The sequence below is a fragment of the Rhamphochromis sp. 'chilingali' genome (assembly GCF_963969265.1).
Source record: "Rhamphochromis sp. 'chilingali' genome assembly, chromosome: 2".
Classification (NCBI taxonomy): Eukaryota; Metazoa; Chordata; class Actinopteri; order Cichliformes; family Cichlidae; genus Rhamphochromis; species Rhamphochromis sp. 'chilingali'.
In genome coordinates, this window is record NC_137930.1 from 29,815,440 (window position 1) to 29,835,667 (window position 20,228).

The window sequence follows — 20,228 nt, forward strand, 5'->3', positions numbered from 1 at the left end:
TATTGGGCATTATTGGCCCAATAAATGATCTGCAGTGGTTTGTTTGAACATGTTAACACATGGGAAGATACATCAAATGCATAAATAAAGTGGATGTCATCCATGGGCTTCAAGAAAATTACTTGCCATGACATGTAGGCAGACAAAGCAACAGATGTTCCTCACATCACATTGACATCAAAATCATGATTAGGAGAACAGGCAAAGGTAAAATGAAAAGATTGGATTGCACGTCTTACAGGTGAGGCCCTCATTTCATGTAAAGGTTCATACAGAGTTTTCTAGGGCACAGTTCTGTGTGACCTGGGAGTAATTTCACTAAATAGTCTCAATTTACCCTTAAATCCGATTTAATCCTGCTTATTTGTACAACTTTTACAACACAAACTTTTACAAAAGCTATAATAACCACCTTCAAATGTGACCAAGAGAATATTATTTAAGATTAAATCATTTAAACACGTGTGTTCAAAAAAACATCGTGTTTTGGATTTCGGGGAAACGGTGACAGGGTTCAAAACAAGTGATGTCAGCCGCCACCAGAAGCAAACCTGTGTGTCGCACTGAGTGTGGGTGTGATTACGCAGTGACAGCTGGGTGAGATCATTACTGTTCGGGAAAGGGGGGAATAAAGAAAGGGGAGAGCTCAAAAACTGGGGGAGGGGTTGAGTATAATGGGTCTTGGGGGCAAATGGGTGGGAAGCTTTTATGGTGACATTCTTTCTCTGAGGAATGTGTGGAGTTGTATGCTGCAGATATATAAAAAGCAGGAGTTCAGTGAAGAAGAAAAGAATTTTAAACACGTCCTGTCTGTGTTTTGCACTTATGCTTGTGACAAGCAAGCTTGAAGACAGCAGAGGTTATAAATAGTGGTGATATGTAGACTATATGAGGGGAGGGGAAGCGACAGAGGAGTGGATTGGGGGGGGGGGGGGGGGGGGGGGAGACGGGTTACTCATAGGCTTCCAGTAAGAGGTCTGACTCAGCTACTGGAAGCCCCTTGACCCTGTCTGGAGACAATATGTTTTCCAATTATCTGTGTTTTTAAGTATGCCAAAGGAAAAAAGGCAGAAAAACAGTGCAGCAGTAAATATGTAAGCTAAACTACAGATTTCACTACTTTCCCTTTTCTGGCTTCAGAAGTGTGTAGAATCTTGTAAACTGTGGAGAGTGCACATCCATCCATGAAGCTGTTCATTTTCTGCTGCTTATCCAGTTCCAAGTCACAGGGCCGGCAGTCTCTGCAGAGCTGTACCACCACTCTCTTCAGCTGTTTTTACCACCAAGTTCCCAAGCCAGCATTGAGATATAATCTATCAGTGAATCCTGGATATGTCTCCTCCCCATTGAAATGTCTGAAACACCTCACCTGGGAGGCATCCCCATCAGATCCCTGAACCACTTCTCCTGCTGCAGATCTAAAATAAGTCCCCTCTAGATGCCTGATCTTCTCACCTTGTCACTAAAGGTCACCCCAGACACCCTTCAGGGGAAGCTGATATCTGCTGCTTGTTTTGGGAACCGCCCCACAGCCTGAGGCCACTGGTGAAAGCACTGGTGAATGTTGATCAACTAGTCAATCGACAGGTTTGCTGCTGGGTTCAGCGCTGCTGTCAACACAAAAACCCGTACGGTGTCTTTGCAGACGCTCCTTGGATCTGCCGTATGTTCAATCTCAAGACCTCTGATGTACTTGAAATGCTTGACTTGAGGAAACAACTCCTCCTTAAGCCGGGTGGAGCAGGCAATACACCCATTTCCGTCTGAGAACCATGGGCTCGTGCTCAGAGGTGCTGATGCACATCCCAGCAACGCTGCACTCAGCTGGAAACTGATTGCCTTCATTGCTCAGTGAAGACAATAGGACCACATAATCAGCAAAAAGAAAACCTTTGTCCGAGGGCGTACGTAGAAAACCGTACAAGTTTGACCACATTCTTACTGTGATTGTATATCAGCCCCAACAGCACGAAATCCCAAAGCAAACCCCTCAGGACACCAGTGTTTTAGTTTCTTGTCCTTTGCGCACAGATAATGAAGAACAACACCGATTGTATGCTTTTGTCAATCAGCCAAATCAACAGGCCTCAAATCGGTTTTAATGATGTTTTGACTTCTAGAAAGCACATGAGTATGTGAGTCACCGTTTAGTGAGCTGATTCACTCTTCATCATTCCCCAGTCCTATAAAAAGAAGAGAAACAAAACCCTAATGCATGCACCCCCTCCCTGCCACAAGTCCTGCATGGGCTCATTGTCCCACCCCTCTCTCATACTGCGCCGTCCTTTCCTTGAAGTGATCCGTCTTTCTCTTAGACCTTGTGACCTTCAAACAGCGTTCCTATAGCGACGCTGAGACGAGAGAAAGGGGATCATTTTCACCCACGGGAACAGTAATGACAGAACCTGCTGATCAGAGACTCCATTATGAGTCACATGGCCGATCTATGGAAACATGCCAACTTTTGCAGCATATGTAATGTCTCATTCTTCTGTTCATATTTTTTTTATTGGCCTTTAAATATTGAAAGAACAAGGGAAATGCAGGTGTTTGATTATGTAACGGATGACTAAGGTTCAAACGTCAGTCGTCATCTGTGTGTGCTTTCTCCTGCTGTCGAGCACAGTTACAAATGCCCGATGAGGCATTAAATCAAGAGAAAGGAAAATGACTGTCCCCTCATTCCCCTAACTTTTTGTGTTTTTGGCGTTTTCTACACTTGGCACGGATTTTGTTCTCACTGTTTGAAAATACACAACAGCTCATGAGAAAAAAAGGAGTTTTGTTGTCACCTGGTTATATAACCCATGCAAAAAAGAGGAAACCAAAATTTAGTTGGTGCATTTCCATCCTTAGTGTGAATCAACTGTTTTAAGTTGCTTAAATTAAAGATAAAGCAGCAAATTTGAGGGGTAAATTGCCTGATCTTTCAATGAGACTCCCCCATCTTTCTCTTTTGACCTGTCTGGCTCTTTCTGTGGAACTCTCTGCTGATGGATGGTATAAAGACAGAGGGACTGTTTCCTGGATGTGCCCTCAACTTCCATGTCACACACACAGATATCCTCCTAGGATGGGAGGTACACATTTAAACACATGACCCATGTCCACACAGGCGCACCTTACATCCTTTTTCAGTAGAGAAGTTAATATCCTTACGCTGACCTACATTTGCTTATTGTTGTTATTGTATACCACAAGTGTCTGATAAAATGTCTGTGAACATAACAAATCATTCATAATATGCGTGTGCACACATTTTAGGCAGCTTATAAAAACACAGCATGTACCTGTGAAAAGACATGGGAAAAGCGGATGAACCCACGTTACATAATTCTCATCAGGTAAAACGTTCTGCCAAAAGCTACAACGAAAAAGTAAATCAGTGCACAGATAATTATATGAAATGTGCAACAGACTTGAGCCACCATTTGTTTCTTAATATTTGGTTTAATGGGAAATGGGTGCAGTGGTTCATTGAAACATGTGCAAACGCACATGGAAATACAGCATTTAGGGCAAAAACAGGTCTGTACAATTTTAGCAAGCTTGAATATCAATATGTGGTTTAATCACCTTCATTGTTCAACACAGCCTGAGAAATCTATAATTTTTCTTTAAGCAGTCTTCAGGAATAGTTCTCCAGGCTTCTTGAAGGACATTGCAAAGCTCTTCCTTGGATTTTGGCTGCCTCTTGTTCCGTTCGCTCTGATGCTTTCCAGATGGTAGGATCAAAGTCTGACGGTACTTTTCTGCATTCAAAATTCCACCAATTTTGAAAAAATCCCCAACACCACTGGCTGAAAAGGGGCCCCAAACCTTGACAGAGCTTTCACTCTGTTTTACAGATGGCTGTAGACCAGGGGTCTCAAACTTACGGCTCGGGGACCATTTGCGGCCCACGTCGCCCCTATTTGCGCCCCATATATTGACATGAAAAACTATAATGCAATTTGGCCCTTGAAGTTACTTTTTCTGTTAGGGAGAATTTGTTTGCTGTTGAGTGCAATGTTAAAATAAAATTTTTAAAAAGCAGAAAATTCTTTAATATGAAGGTGATATGAGCAGAGATACAAACATGTTGAGGAAATGACTGTGTTAGTTCAGTGATTTGTAAAGAAAATTTTCACTAGCAGTCAAAAATGTATGTGTACGTGTGTCTGCATTTTTATTTTGTTAAATATGGTAAATGGCCTGTATTTATATAGCGCTTTTCTAGTCCCTAAGGACCCCAAAGCGCTTTACACAACCTGTCATCCACCCATTCACACACAGGTGATGGCAGCTACATTGTAGCCACAGCCACCCTGGGGCGCACTGACAGAGGCGAGGCTGCCGGACACTGGCGCCACCGGGCCCTCTGACCACCACCAGGAGGCAACGGGTGAAGTGTCTTGCCCAAGGACACAACAACCGAGACTGTCCAAGCCGGGGCTCGAACCGTCAACCTTCCGATTACAAGGCGAACTCCCAACTCTTGAGCCACAATCGCCCAAGAACAAAATTATAGCAGAAGTGCTGCCATGTGTCTGGCCAGAAAGAGAGTACCAATGTGTTTATTTGGTTGTTCAATGAAAGGGTTCAGTTAGTTAAGAGTGAGAAAAAAAATTGTATTTGCAGTTTTGTCTTGTTATACAATATTTGAAATTTTAAAAAAAAACTATTTTCTGAAATATTTGTGGGTGCTTTCTTGTTTGTTAATTAGTTTTTTTGTACTACTTGAACACTAAAGTCACCCTCCAATGAGACGAGTGTGCCAGCAGTGGCCCACAGCTCATTTAAGTTTGAGACCCCTGCGACAGACACTCACTGTGGGACCTTCTTCCTGATGTCCAGCATACATATTGATTAACATTTGAACCAAAGATTTTGAATTTGGATTCATCGCTCTAAGAGACCCCTTGATGTTAATTTAGTTGTTGTGTAGTTTTGTATACCTCAGCTTTTTCTCCCATTTCCCTCCCTTAAGAACTACGTCTTGACAGCCATCCTACCACTGAGACCATTCCTGATGAGACTGTAGTGAACAGTAGATGGATCAACTGAAGGACCAGAAGCATCTTTCAAGTGCCCTGTTAGATCTTTGCTGCTCTAGTTCTTACTTTTTAAGGACGTGACTTTCAGATATTGTTCATCTGCTGTTGATAGTTTTCTAGATCTGCCGCTGCTTCTTTTGGCTTTCTTGACCAGTTTCCTCAACATTTTTAAAAACACACAGCACACACTGCTAAGATACACCAGAACTGGCTAATAGAACTTTGGGACTCACTTTGTTGGTACAAAATAACAATTTGTTGCCTGTCAAACAGTTTTATCTTTGGCGTTTTTTAATTGATTCAGCTAAAGAAATGGGAACAAATTATGTTTTTGTGACAGTCTGCTCATAACAAAGTGCCTAAAGATATAGTTTAAAATTGGTTTTTTGTTAAGCTGTTTGTTTTGTGTGGACACAACACTGCTTCATCCATTGAGTTGCTCCTTTTTTCTGTCATGTGAAGGCTGTGTGCAGGCAGGAGTGGTAGTAGGAGGACCCATTGTGCAGACACTCAGAGGTGGACAGTAACTCCAACTCAGATTTATTGCTAAACTCAAAAGGTAACAAATTTGCAAATAAACGTACACAGACAGAACACACAGCAAGAAAAGGGCAGATCACAACACAGACACAGAGAAATCAGGGAATGAGTAACAGGAGGGAAACACAGCTGGGGCAACTCAGGCCTAACCAAACAGGGGAAGCAAAACCAGATACATTAACATAAGACATGGACCTTCAAAATAAAACAGGAAACAGACTGAACTTAGAGACACAGACTCACAAGCAGGCACTGTAACAGAGACGTGGGAACAGGGCAGACACAGACATTGACTGGACACAGAATAGAAGGAGTATGGAAACCCAAACCTGAGAACTACATAATCAAACATCAAGAAGAACTGGGGAAAAATTAGAAATGCAAAACAGAAACCAAAACCTTCACAAAAACAAACTAAGATGAGAACACCAATAAAAAGGTACAAAACTGAAACCACTGGGTCAACAACCCAGGTACCCTAACATTTTCTGCTTGAATCATTCATGGGTGAATGATTCAGACATCAGTGATAAGTGGCCTGACAAACAAACAAACAAAAAAAACCCATTCTTCTGAAAATGGTCAGGACTGGACTGAAAATGAGTGAAAACATTTTGAAAGCTCTGAGAGCTCAAGACCAGTTTTAAAAGATTACAAGAAAATCTGGCTGCTTGGGAGTAAAATATAAAGAAATGAGGAGTGTCTCAAGACTTTTGCACAGCTGACCTTACACTGACCTTACTGTCTGTTTTTCCACTACAGATAGGTAAGATAACATTCTCAGTGTTGACGATGCCTCTTCTTTCTTAAAGTGCTTTGTCATTAGGTTTTCCGTGTGACCATGACAAACAGCACTGATTTGCATTTCTTTGGAATCTTATTTGGGGAATTTTGCAACAACAAGAAGAAATGTATAAAAATAACAGAGTAATACAGCTTTGTTTTCAAAGAAAGTTAGTTGTGGCTTTATTCTGCACTCTGAAGGAGGTCACATTTCTCTCCACTCACTCACTTTCTCTACTTGGTTTGCTTGCTCTCAATTATCCCTCCTCTCATGTCCCTGTTTACTATCTAATTAAAGCTGACGACCCATGAAGCCTAAATATTTAAAAGGAGGCAGTAAACACATATTCAAGTAACCTTTTTTAAATACACAGCGTAGGCACTTCTGCTTTTCTTTCAGCTCCATATCGGCACAAAGTGCCCACTCCACTACCTCCTCATCTTACCAATAAACTGTTAACCCAATAGAGGTCTGAGGTGGGTTGTAAGCTGCCCACGCTCTTACTAAAAACAAAAGTAAAGATACATCTGGGAGTGAGCACAGTCTGTGAATGGTTTGATTTACTTCTGTAATTTCACTGTAGCTCTGGTGGTTTTACTGTAAACCACTCCTACACTGTCTGCAGATGTGGCACTGGATTTAGTGGGAGGGAATAAATGTCTGTAGTGAGTGTGTGTGTGTGTGTGCTTTGCTTCATGTTCAAACTAAATAGGATTCTGAGGAATTTTCTGTTTTCAGAGTGTTTTTAACTAAAACTGAATTTACTACATGGGATTATGAATCAGTCACAGTGACTCAGATACTCTAAAAACGACCTGTAGACTCACTGAACTCTGACCTCGAAGAGCTTCAGAGGAGCTATGCAGAATATAGTCATGTTTTGAAATAAAGAAGAGTCCAGCAGTCTGGACTATTCTATTATGTCCATCTTGCGTGCTGCACAATAACATGTAATATTTAGTATCTACTGTTATCTACTGTTAGCTAGTTTATTGTGATGGTATTGTATTTACCATGTTGCTCCTTTTTGTTTGTTTTCTCTTCTGTTTTTTCTTATCTCCATACAGGTGATCCAGGTGTTTTGTTTGTTTTTCTTTTTTTTTCTCTTCCCCCCTTTCTCACCACCTCTTCTCCCCTCTATTTTTCTTTCTCTCCCTCTCTTTCTTTCATTCTTTCTCCCTGTCCTATCCCCCAGTCATGTCTGTCCCATCTGTAACAACCGAAAATCAAATAAAAAAAATACATAATTATAACAAAGGTCAATCAAATGGACCAATATGGCAAGTCCACGATGATCCACTTGGTAAAGTAAATCCACTTGGCATCTTTGTTGGCCTTCAGACAACAATTCTGATGGCTAAAGATCCAAACGGGACAGGCAAAAGAAGTCTCCACATAGTTCATTTTCAGAAATCAAGCTTTAATGTTTAAAATAGGCTCTATTGAACCCACATTACAAACTGTTCCTTAGTAATGTTAGTGAGAAGAACAAAAGCAAACAATCAGCACTTAAAATGGAAAAACAAACAAACCCCAGTCCCTTTGGTGAACATGAAAATGAACTCCTTTCATGCTTTGAGAGCAAACAGCCAGGGACACTGTCTATGTCAGTGGTTCCCAAATGGAGTGGTCGAGGGGAAATGGCGAACCATTAGGTAAGTGAAGGGATTTTGTGACAGCTACACTATTGTGCAGAGCAGACTTGATCACACCTTTTAAACAGGAGTGAGTTCAGGTGTGAAGCACTCTCACCTGCCTGCAGCAGAACTTTGGCCTTTAAGCTAAAACAACTGTTTGACTGAGTGAAAAACTGCGTTTCAAACCAGCATCAGCCGGTGTCAGTCTGTACAAATAAGTCACACTTAAAGTGGATTCTCCTGTTTGTTCATTGTCTCTCATCACACACGCACACTCATTATGTTAATCACATTACCTGGATATCAGATTGCATACTCCAACAGTCTTAAATATTTCACATGGACAATATTAAAGTTAGGAATTACATTTATAATAAAAAATGTATATCAGTACACACTAGTTGTCAGTAAATAAATCTTTTTTTCTTCTTCTTTTTTAACTCTGTGAAGGGGAGTCCATTGCTGTTGTTAGATGGTCAGAATTATGAGTGTGACAGCACATTAAAAAAAGAAACAAACTGTCAGCAGCCAGAACAAGTAAAGCTTTTGTTTCTTTGGTTTCAGGTGGTGTGGGGGATCTCACAAACCCTCACATGGGATTTATACCTCTGTAGGTATGTTGTAAATGCAAACCCCTGTGAGACCCTAGGACATAATGTACACACTAACCTCGCATGGGCCTTCCTCATCAGTGTTGTTGATTCCTCCTATGCATCTCCAGCTACTTCATCGTTTCAGTTTTTCAGTTAATCAGTGAAAGAATAATACTCATTGCCCATATATAAATAATAATAACCAAAGTCTCTGACATGTCAGCAAATTCCCGCAGAGAGTTTGCCAAACCTATCAGAACAGACATGAGAGACTCTTCAGAGAACTGGAAAAACTTGTGGGACAATTATGTTTGAATTAGATACAAAAACTGAGCACAACAAAGAGAAGGGACCCAAGAGGGGGGGAAAGAGTCCCAGCATTTCATTTGTTTCTATCTTGGCTGGCAAGATAGAAACAAATGGCTGCTAGAAAGCCACAGATTCACAGCCACAAGGTATTTAACAAAGAATTCACCATGGACAAGCATGGATGCTGCTAACAGCTCTGGCCACTTGTGTAGGTTATGTTGTAGGCTCAGGAGGCATCTTATTCAGATGCCTGAACCACATTACCTGTCTTCTTTGAGGAGCAGCCTCTTTAGTCCAGATGACAGAGCTCCTCACCCTATCTTCAAAAGAGAGCCCAGCCATTTTGTAGGAAACTCATTTCCATCACTTGGGCCCCAAATCAAATTTTTTGGGTCATTACACAGAGTTCGTGACAATAGGTGAGGGTAAAAACGTAAATCAACATCTTTGCTTTTATGCTAAGCACAACAGATCCCCTTTGTGAAGCACCACCTTTGGTGGATGAGGGGTTTGTTTCAGTGGTCCCATCTGGGGCAGTTTGCTCCTAGTGGGGTCTCCCAAGGCAATTTGGTCCTGGGTGAGGAGCCAGACAAAAAGTGGTTCAAAACCCCCCCACACAATGACCGTTAGACCAAGGGACTACTCTGCCCAGGACAGTGTAACCAGGGTCCCACCCAGGAGCAAAGGCCCGGGCTTCTGAGCGAGCACCTGGTGGGTGGGCCTTAGCCCATGAGGCCCCACCAGGCATAGTAGAGTGAAGTAGCATAGGTCTGCTCTCCTGTGAGCTTACCAACCACAGGAGGGACCACAGAGGGTTTGGTGCCTCGTCGACTCGGTGACAGTCAGAAGCAGGGCCCTGGCGGTCCTATCTCTGACTCCCAAATTGCAAAAATAAAATTTTTGGAGTGTGTGAAACCGTCTTGTGGTGATTGTTTTGCAAAGAGAGAATTTGCAGGAGTCATTGTGATGCATCGTGGAGTTCAAGAATAAAATAATTTGGTGGTAGAGTCCAGTAACAGTGATGGCAGTTTAGCTCACTGGGAGGAGCAGGTGACAGTATGTTGCATGGCTAAAAGTGGCAGGCAAGGGTTTGACCCCGGTCCTTTGCCACGTGTCTTCCCCTCTCTAGTTTCCTGGCACTCTTTACTGTATCAAATAAAGCCAGAAAAAATATTTTTAAAAAGAGACCAATAGCAGCGTTTAAAGTGGGCTGATTATGATTTTCCTTATTGCTGTCATACTCTTGAAAGAGATGCAAAGCATATTCATGCAATGTATTCTACCAGAGTCTGGAAATTAAAATATATATTTATCAGTGATGCTGATATATTAGTGTGTTTGTTTCTTGTGATGTTGAACGTAATAAGCTGGATTCATTTTGTTTTATGCTACAGCATTTTCAAATAAAAAAAGTTAAAATGATTTGTTGTATTAATGCACATTTTTCTTTGGCCACTTTCGTCACCGTGACCCAGAATCTTTATACTTTGAAGAAAGTAGGACGGCTGCTCACATTCCTCACATTCTTCTACATAATAAGATGGCTATATTCATTGTAGTGACCAAATGTACATTGTCTACACTAACCGGGAAGAATGCAAAGGAATCTGAGGGCATTCTGGACTTTCCATTGTGTACCACCATGGATCAGTGAAAAACAAACATATTTTCAAGCAGGGGCTGTATTGTTTCTCCATATGTTGTTGTGCTGCAGATGAATTCAGTGTCCAGCTGAGTCCAGCTAAAAGCGTTTGTGCTGGCCTTAAGTTGCAGGTGCAGGTTCACAATCAAACCCCGGGGAAGGAAATGGAGGGGAGGGGTCTGAGTGTGACACAAACAGGAAACGAGCTTTGTGTTCCTGCTTGCTCCTTGGTGCACACGAAAGGTTTATTCCAAACTTTGTGTTTTTCCAGGGTATTTTGTGGGCTTTGCCAGGAGCTTACATAACAAACACTAGTGGGAGATATCAACTTACTAAAGCACTAAAATCTGTAACTGACCAAATTTTTAGCTTCACTCAGACTTATGTGAGTGCAGATCTGAGTTACTAATTAGTGGGAGCTCTGGGCAAAGTGCCATCAGTTATTCAGGAATTGGCTCCTTATATAAAAAATCCCTTCTTTCAGTTTGTTGTTCATTAGATATGGGACACCTGTCCTCCTTGGACTTGTTGATGTGTGATGACGCAAGCCTTTGTAGTGTTGTAGGAAGTTCTCTGGAAAAGAGTATGAAGCAATAACAAACCCGAGAGTTTCAAATCTGCAAAAAACAGCTTAAAACCACAGAAACAAACAATCTTATTTCAAAGAAGAGGGTGAGCTTATTACTGAAATGTGATCTCCTTTTAATAATTAATATTCACAATGACTTGGCGGTCTGTGTGCGTGTTTGAGAAAGAGGCATGTCCTGCACATTGTGGGAACAGATCGTTCCCCTGCACAGGAAAGACGTTAGGAGCAACAAGGGTGTTGGGAGAGGAGAGGGAGGGAGACCGGGAGAGTGACGGGTGGGCTTTTCAGGGAAGAGAGGAAAGGAAAGGAGAACACCCTCTCGGCCACACAACAAAACCTTTCTCTCTGTCCCTTCCCCTCAACCCCTCCACCAACACGTGCAAAGTGTTTAACAGTAAGTGCACTGCAGCGCTGCACGACAACAAATAGTGCGTCACTAACGAGTCACAGCAAGCATTCCAGTGCGTCTGCATTTTGTTTGCTGTCCACTTACTCCCGCCGTGCTAGATTTAAAACGCGTCTCGAGGCAGTTTGTTGTGGGAGGGGTCATGTGTTTGTTTGTCTGTGATGTTTTCCAGTTTTGAAAGTCAGTGTTTGTCACTGACTCCTGCACAACATAAGGAATACCTGAAATAGTTTTTGCCTGAGTTTGACCTTAGAAAACGTTTCAAAAAAGAAAAAGAAGAAGGTTTGGCATCTGCACAGGGTTTGTGCAAATCTGTAGTAACTAATACAAAAATAAGAGACTGTTTGTGGGTTAATCAATTTTGCAGTTTGACCGTAGCTGTTTCATAACAGAAATATATCCTCCATGTCTGGTGGAAACATTATTGTCAAGATTTCAATAAGGAAAAAAATAAATTCCGCCAAGACTGCCAAGAGTCTCCGACTTTATCCAACTAGATTCAAAAGTGTTTCATAAGAGCGAAGATAGCGTCAGTTCTTAAGTGAGTCTGTAATCCTTTGGTTAGGTTTAATAGTTTTCACATGGATAGCTGTACAAATGTACATAAGGTTTTCATACATCAGCAGTGATTTGTGACCTGAATCTGGACCGTAAACAGCTCTTCTTTTAACGCCAGCACCAAAGGGTGGGAAGGATTTGCTTGTTTTTGGAGTGAAGTGCCACTTCAGCTCCACTCATGGCAGTGATTCGTTCCTGTAGCAAAAGACAGACACAGAAGTGGGACGGGAAAGAAAGAGAGAGTGGGGAAATCAAATTATAACTGAGCTATTTAGCATTTGCACAACCTTTAGAGGTGAAGCGAACCTATTAAATTATTGCATAACAGCGACGCTTGCTATTATTGGCTTTAATAGGGCAAAAAACAATAACGTGTACAAAAATCAACATTTTTTGTAACAAGTGGGGCATTTCCACAATGTTTCACATCATAAAAACAAATGTTTTTACTACTACATTAGTCAGCAACTTACAATGTCATTGCCAGCCACATTTCGCCTGTCCAAGAAAACCAGCAAAATACTCTTCAATCATTAATCCAACCATTAGCATTTTAAATACATTGAATGTGTTGGAACTCGACTAATGTTACTTCCCTTGTGTCTCATTCTGCTTCACGGAGCCGGGGAAACAAACAGGCCAGACTAGACCAGGAAAACAAAATGAAAGACTCTTTCACAAAGAGCATATGTAGCAGTCCCTTTTCATTCTCAGGTTTCTGAACACTGCTGTTGTCAAAGCTCCTGGAATCTATGTGGTAAGCACAGAGACCGCAGACTGTATATAGATGATGGTCACAGTGTGATGTCACCCTTTGGTTAGAGAAATCCTGTTTTGAAGCTTCATCATTTTTTTCTAATGTTAACCCATGTTAACACTATAAACATGCACTAACACTGAGGGACCGGACAGAGCGTCATGCAACAAAGAAGCTTGAACTTATACTGGCTGACATCATCCTTAAATGGGTCCCCACTGCACCATTACATAGCAAACAGATGCCTGCATCTATATTATGACCCTAATGTCAGAGAACCTTTAATATCATGGTCCTCGGGTCTTGAAACCAGAGTTTGTTTGTCACGATTTATGATTTTGGTCTTCTGTTTATAATGTTTCATATTTTCTGGTGCATTTTTTACCCAAAGTTCTTTGCTTTAGATGATAGGTTCGCTATGTTTGCCTAGTCTTGTCTTTCTGTCTTTCCATGTCAATTTTACATGTCTGTCATCTGTTTAGTTACTTCCTGTTCTAATTTGCTGGCCTTTTGTGCCTTGGGCTTTCCAGTTTAATTTTCTTTGTCTCGTTTGTCCTGATTTGTCTTCTTTGTGTCGCCAACTCTTTGTGTTTCCTAGAGGCAGGCAGATTGATCCAAATATCGTTAGTATTGTTACTAATGGTGGTATTGGGATGGGACCAATATTAACGTGGTAGAATCGATGCTTTGTTTCTATCCTCTAAGTTCATATAGCTCACTGAATTGTGTGTGAATTGATATACCTCAAACATGAACATGAAAAATATCTGAACCTTTTTGCTCAGTATTGGTATTGGCAATACTAACCCTGTATTTACTTGGTATCATATTGATACCACAATTTGCAGTGTCGCATTGCACAGCTGTGTACCCGTCACCTCATTACATTTGTATAAATTGTCTGTGTTGCCCATTTCCCTTCTACATGTTCTCTCTCATGATTGTGTGTCTCCCTGCTCTGATTTTTTTGTTTCGCTCTTTTCCTGTGAAATACCAGCAACAGGGCTGAATTTGGAGTTCATTCCCTGTCTCCCGAGTCCTGCATTCACATCCAAATCCTGCCAACCACACAGCCGTTTATCACATTTAAGACAAATCCGGAGCAGCGATGGCACAGTCAGCGCAATAAAATGACAGTTTGACGAGGCAACACAGTGACATTTTTTTAAATAAAAAAATAAATCAAATGACTCCCAGATTATTGAGGATCAGCTTTACAATACACAGTGCTGTTTAGCTCATAGCTGTGGTCAGTCACTCATTTGTCTGATGGAGTCCCAGCAGCTCTCACTAATTCCCTCATATAAATAATACAAACCACTCTGTGCCAAACACACGCTGCTGAGTGACAAGAGAGAGGCAAAATTTGTGACTTAAGGAATTAAAACAACAGCAGATCACCAACATTTGGTTGACCGCACAAGAGCTGAATGCGATCTTTGAATCTGCTTTGGGCATGGCTTACATTTAAAAACAAGACCGGTCCAGGGCCGCATGCTCTGCCAAGGCTGGAAATTTCTTTTAAAGTGAAACAAATCCCTGGATCCAGGATATCTGGATCTGGATTAGTTTGTCATATTTTCTTAAGAACATGAAGATGATATATTGTGAAGATGTATTGCAAAATGGCAAAGAAAGCTTCCAAAAATTCCTGGATCTAGATTAGGATTGACTCCATGACGCCTTAGCTGTGCCAGACTCTGCCTCATCCATAAATTTTGGACAGACAAACAAAACCAAACCAATCAAATAACCTCCTTGGCAGAGGAAATAACGTTCAAGTGAAAATGTTGCATTTAAGTTTTGCTTCTGTTAATATTTTAGTAAATTAAAGTGCTGCTGAGGTGCACCAAAATTCACTTTGGAGTAGAACTAAGGATACAACAGTTATCAGAATACAACTTCTGGTTCATGGAGAGCATCAAAATGTGAATAATTTTCACGAAACCCAGTTGTAAACATGAAATTAGACCACTCTGCAGACAACAATAGCTGATTCATATCTAACTCACTTACTTTCTTGGTTCAGTTTGACCTTCTGACCCCACTTTTTGTCTCAGATTCTCAGTCGTGGCCTCCTAATTAGTTCAACTTTACAATTGGCTCTTTCATACCGAGGCCCTCGCTGTCTTCCCAAGCTCAGTGTTGTTTTTCAAAAAAAGATGCGACACCACGGAGCTGTTGTACTAGTTGTGCTGGTTTAGGTGGAGATAAAGGAATCTGTTAAAGGAAGGTCTAAAAAACAGTGGGTGATGGAGCTTGTGTTAATGCATAGTGAAGAGCTTTGTGCATTCGTTGATGCATACAGTACTGTTAATCTTTTTGATGGTGCATTTATTTTCTTTAAGTATGCCTACTTTACTATGTTTCTTCTTTGCAATGTAGTCATACACTGATTAAAAATCATGACTGTATCTTGAGGGGAACATTCACTTTCAATTTCTCTAGCCCCCTCCACATTATGTGCTAAATTCAGTTTTAGCTTGTTTAGTATTTTGGGAAGGTTTTCAGCAGCCACTTGTGTAAAAATAGCTTTTGAATCAGAATCATTTGCTGAGAAAATGTATCACCGTAGCTAAAGAAAAGATCAGAGGAAAGTTTCACTGAAAGAAATCTGATGTTAACTTCACATGTAATGCATTTCCTTCTTTTAAACTCACAAACAAGTCTTGTTTGTTTTTACAGACTCCAGGCTACAACACAAGTGACTGAAAGCCAACCAGCAGCAAAACTGTGGCAGCACGTCACACTGTTGAGCTGCAGTGTCCTGTACGTGTCATCGATCACATGTTCGAGTATTTTATGTTATCGTAAATGTTTGCTCGGTGAGATAAAGCGATGCTCCGTGTCTACTAGTGACAGAGTCCAGCTCCTGCCTTTGTGCAAAAGCAGAAGCAGACTATGTTTTGCTTAGAAGTCTTTTAACAAAGTTAAATTATCTGATCAGCTGCAGGGTCAACTGGTGGCAGTGAGTCAGGCGAGCAGCTGCCAGCAGCCATTGTGTTTGGAGTGTGACCTTTGTCACAGTGATGGAGAGGAAGAGTTAAAATGAGAGCAAAACAGTCCTCGTCTGAAAGTGTGAAATTGTGTTTGGGAAACAAGCGGCGCCTACGTGTGTGTGTGTGTGTGTGTGTGTGTGTGTGTGTGTGTGTGTGTGTGTGTGTGTGTGTGTGTGTGTGTGTGTGTGTGTGTGTGTGTGTGTGTGTGTTTCAGTGAGTGACAAAATAACATAGAAAGAGAAAGAGCAAAGAGGTGCATGTGGACCATAAGCCATTTATGTAAATTTCTGCACGCATGCAGCTCTAAAAGTGTATACCTGTGCTTCAATGTTTTCTAATGGGCTTTTTTGTAAAAGCAAGCACCAAATCTCCTTTCACATGGCAGTTTATAAAGCTGAACATGGAAAAAATAAACAACACAGATGACCAAAATGTCCCCTTGCATGAGCACGTTTGTTCCATTTCTTCAACTTTCTTACCATTTTGGAAAAAAAAATGTACGCTCATTTCCTCTCATCCCATCCCATCCTTCCTCCTCTACAATTTCCCTTCCCATCACTCATCACTTTGAGCGCTGATCCGGCAGATGTTGCCCATCTTTATTTTCTCAGGACTTTGAGAGGAAAGCACTTGTAAGGTGGGATAGCTGGGCCTCAAGCTGGAACTCAAGTCTGTTCATTTTAAATGTTAAAACTATCGAGAAGCATAGGTGCACCTTGCTAGTACTGCCTTGGGCCCCATTTTACCTTCAGAACTGCTTTAATTCTTCACGGCACAGATTCAAAAGGTGCTGGAAAAATTCACCTGACATTTTGGTCCATATTGACAAGACAGCATCACACAGTTGCTGCCATGATGTCAATCTCCCGTTCCACCACATCCCAAAGGTGCTCTACTGGATTGATATCTGGTGACTGTGGGGGCCATTCGAGTACAGTGAACTCACCGTCGTCTTAAACAAATCAGTTTAAGATGATTTGAGTTTTTGGGCATGATGTTTTATCATGGTGGGAGCAGCCATTAGAAAATGGGTATACTGTGGTGGACATGGACGGTGACGATACTCAAGCAAGCTGTGGTGTTTAGATGATGCCTAACTGGTGTTAAGGGGCCCAAAGAGTTCCAAGACAACATCTCCTATATTATTACATCACCATCAACTTTTGATACAAGCGTGGATGGATCCTTGTTTTCATATTGTTTGCACAAAGCTCTACCATCTGAATATAGCAGCAGGAACTGAACCTTATTCCTGCTGCACAGCAAAACCAAAAAAACAAGGTTTTTCCAATCTTCAGTTGTCCAATATTGGTGAGCCCAGTTTCCTGTTCTCAGCTAACAGGTGCTGCTGTCGCCCATCTGGTCCAAGGATTAATGGGGGTTTTGTGTTCGGAGATGATCTTCTGCATATCTTGCTTGTAAAAAGTGGTTCAGTTACTGTGCATTAGCATAATATTAGAATATTAGAGTTGTAGTTCCTTATTAACAGTATCCTTGATTGTCTTACATTCATTTTCCCATCTTTGATCACTGCTATCAATGCCTGTGTTTTATGATGTACTTTCTTCTCTGTAAGTCACACCTCACTTCACTTTCACACACATGCACACACACACACACACACACACACACACACACACACACACACACACAAAGACTCTAAGGTGTCCCCGAGCAAAGGCAGCAGCTGGTCTCAGCATCAAGTTGCATGTTTTGGCAAAGAAATATCAAATATCTTAAAAGTTCCCCTAAACATTTGAAGAGGTGCCTTTAGACATGGAATACACACACACACACACACACACACACACACACACACACACACACACACACACACACACATGCACAGCACACACACAAGCAAAGTGTGTTAATAGTGTGGTATATTATATGAGCCAATGATGGAGAGAGAGCACTTACCATAATAAATGACTGATCGAGCTCTAGTCTATCCCCCACACACACACCATCACACCTGAGCTGTGTTTTGTTAAGTTTTGTTAGAAATGCCATGATATTTCAAGCAAACTGCCCAGAGAACAGGAAAAAACCCTGCAGGTTGTTAATTATCCACCTCCTGTCTGAGCGAAAGAATCCCGACCTTCTAAATCTCCTTCTGTCGCTAATTTTCCCCAGCATTCATCTTTTCTTTCTCTCCCTTCTTATGCAACCTGTTCATGAATACAAAATGGATGTGTCACTCAATTATTGTTTTCATACTGGAAATGGGCGAATGGCTCAGGCCAAGGTTTACACCAGAGCCCACACAAGGTTTTAAGCTTCCTTCCATTAACTTTATTTTTACTCCGGTATCAAAACAGTGAGTCATTTATCTTCCCTGCATAGGTGCATAATGTGCTGCACTTTTTCTTCTCTTGTAGTAGATTGTCCCCATGCAAGCAGAAACCAATACAAGTGCAAGCACGAACACACATGGCAACTTTCTGTTTTCTTTACATGTTCATTTATAAACAAAGTGGTGACTGCGTAAGAAGCAGGGTTTGAGTCTCTTCCACCCAGATGTGTGATGTGTTTTTGTTGTTTTAGTTGCTTTTGGGGTTAAATCAGTCCCAATCCTCTATCTCTTCCAGCTCCATGCTGTTTAGCTTGGAACCAGGTGGTTCCTGTTCTCTAACTTGTGCAGTACAGTTATGTAGCTGTTCAATCTCAGAAAACCGCCCACATTTCAGGTCCTTAAGATAGATTTATATGAAATATTTGTACGACATGTTGCCTGCTTTACTGCGAGCAGCGGAAGACTGAATTGAGTTTATTTTTCAGCTAATCTCTTTTGTATTAAAGATAATCTTTTGCCGTTATTTGTACTTTTTGTCTTTATTCGAGCACTTCTCCTCCCACAACACCACAGTTTGTCCCAGTCCTTTGATTGACTCCAGCAGGGAAAAACAACTGAGTTTGCACTATGACAAATCCCCGGCGTGCCGAGTTGTGTAAATCATCTTTGTAAAAGTGAAAACGAAACGCACAACATCTGTTTTGATTTGTAAAACTGCATATAACGCAAATATGGTAACTCAATTTTGATTGTTGCTTTGATTTCTGAATATAGATTAGTGAAACTTTTAGTGCAGTCAGAAAAAAATGTTACATTTACCAAAAGAAAAGCTGTGTGGTTAAAAACAAATAGGATTGAGGATGATGGCGTGATGCGCCAATCAGTCTGAAACAGGGTAAATCTGGACTCCTCAGCCCACATGACCCTTTATCTTTGCTCAAGAGTTCTTTATGCTCCTGAGCAAATAGACAGTGAATCAGTTTGTGATACTCCTGCTAAAATATATCTCAGTTAATAGTGATGTTAATGAACTTTAATAAACTTTTCCCAGTTTTTTTGTTTTTAAAAGATTTTTTCCTGTCATCAGCTTCATTAAGTTTAGCAAAAAGTGTGAAATTAGACAAAAATAAAGACTGGTTTGATCTGCTGTCTGCTAGCTGAGCTTTAAAAACCTTTACAACCTAAAAGACAAGACAGTAATCCTCTCAGCGTGGGATCCAGGCTCATTAAAATAGTCCACTTCTCCTGTCCTGAACTGTGACCCACTTTGGTTGTGACCCTTTCGGTTTAAGAAACCAGGCTGCAGAATGTATTATTCAGTCTGCTGGGAATTAAACCTTGGGAACCTGGGAATTTTCTGCCAATTATCCAATCTGGGGAGAGATACGTGGACAGGTTGCTAGTCTATTGCAAGGCTAAGACAGAGAGCTCATTCATGCTCTCTGTCACAAGTCACAAGTCTTTACCCAAAGACTGGACCGAGAATAATCTTGATTTTTGAGTCAAAATATAACATAATTTTACAAAAGCCCATATGAGCCCATAATCTCATCAGGAGTCTTTACATTAGTCAAACAAACAGCCCATAGACTTGTATAGGACCAGAAGTATTTTTGTAACTGCAACTGTCGCCATCTGGTGGCCTTCAGATAAAATGCAGCTTTACGGCACTTTAGCTTGACTCTTCTCTTCTTAGCACTTACAGCCCAATCTCAAAATTACTTTTTATTGCTATGATTTTAGAAAGGGTCGTGGTTCTATCTAAGTTAACCTTTTCTGCTGCTGCTTCTAAGTTCAGGTCCTTTTCCACTTCTCTTGCCTACGGTGTGCCACAAGTTTCTATTTTGGGACCTTTATGGTTTCTGCTATCTGCTCTCTCTTCCACACATTTTAAGCACAATTCTTATCACTGCTATACAAATGACATTAAGTTGTACTTCTTTTTAAGATATTTATTAGCTACATATCTATTATACCTGCTTAGACTCCATTAAAAGTTGAAAAGCTTACAATTTTCTCCAACTTAATGAAGAAAAAAACTGAAGTCTTTGTGTCCCCAATGGATTTCTTCCACTTTTGCCA